Genomic DNA, 1120 nt, shown 5'->3' with positions numbered 1-1120 from the left:
TCCATTATTACCAAACACCTTCGCCTTGGCATCAACTAACAGACTGTAGTCTGGGAGACTGGCATCCATAGAATATATGCTTAGTTTGCTCAGGGCTCTGTGTTCAACCCCCAGCACCTGCCATCCCTCCCGCAAAGGAAAACAAGCTAGCTGTAACGATGGAGGAAAAATCGGGAAATAAGCTTACATTTGGAATTTGGACTTAGCATTAAAACAGATTCTGAATACAGGACTGTTGAGCCACAGAACAGAGGGCCCCTGAGTGTTCAGGCCTGACCACCATGCTGAGCAGGTTCCTGGGCCCATGCGACTGAGAACAAGCCAAGAATTGGACCCAACAGCCAGCATGTGGGGTCCTATATGTGCCATGGGGTGTTGTGGGTCATGGGCAGGCAGCTGATCGTGGTCTGGGTGCCCTGCATCAACGGCAAGTTTAAGAAGGATGATTAAGTAGCCAACCCTCCACCGGTCTCCATGGCATCACACCATAGGATACCTCAGGAACAGCCTGCCCAGGTCTATGGCACAGACATTACAGTACCAGTGGAAGGCTCTATGTTGACAAACACTTGATGTCTGTCTCATTAACAGCGTTTTCATACTTGCAAACAAACAAATGAACAGGTTAATAAGACAAAGCAATTGCTGGTTTCATGCAATCTGGTGAATGTGTGTGTGTGTGTGTGTGTGTGTGTGTGTGTGTGTGTGTGTGTGTATGTGTTGGGGACAGGCTTCACTACTGAGCTCCTTTCCCAGCCCAAGGAAACCCAACAGAAGCATCGTCTTTGCAAGCAGTGCCACAGTGGTGGCCTGACCTTCCAAAGTGGCGGATGAAATGAAGGAAAACACCCCGATATGACATTTTCAGTAACTATTTTGGAAGACCAATTGGTTGATTTGGGCTCCCTCTGCTTCACTGACTTTGGTTCCCTCTAGGTGTGAGCTCAGTCATCCTGCCAACCCACACATTCTCTTGGAGTTTCCCCACCTCTGGCTGCTACCCAGAAGGCTTTGCCTATAACCAGCTGGAAGGCATCCGTGCCTAGAGAACCCCCTATCATCACAACACACTGCATTATTTACAAGTTCTGATTCAGGTTCGAGGACAACTGAGGTAAGC

At 48.8% G+C, this 1120-nt stretch overlaps 1 pseudogene; it reads left to right on the top strand.

Annotated features, from left to right (window-relative positions):
* Positions 1 to 281: 281 nt before the first annotated feature.
* Positions 282 to 450, top strand: LOC118595335 (annotated as a pseudogene).
* Positions 451 to 1120: the final 670 nt, after the last annotated feature.

Source organism: Onychomys torridus, chromosome 14, assembly GCF_903995425.1.
Source record: "Onychomys torridus chromosome 14, mOncTor1.1, whole genome shotgun sequence".
Classification (NCBI taxonomy): domain Eukaryota; kingdom Metazoa; phylum Chordata; class Mammalia; order Rodentia; family Cricetidae; genus Onychomys; species Onychomys torridus.
This window is presented reverse-complemented; position numbering and strand designations above follow the sequence as displayed.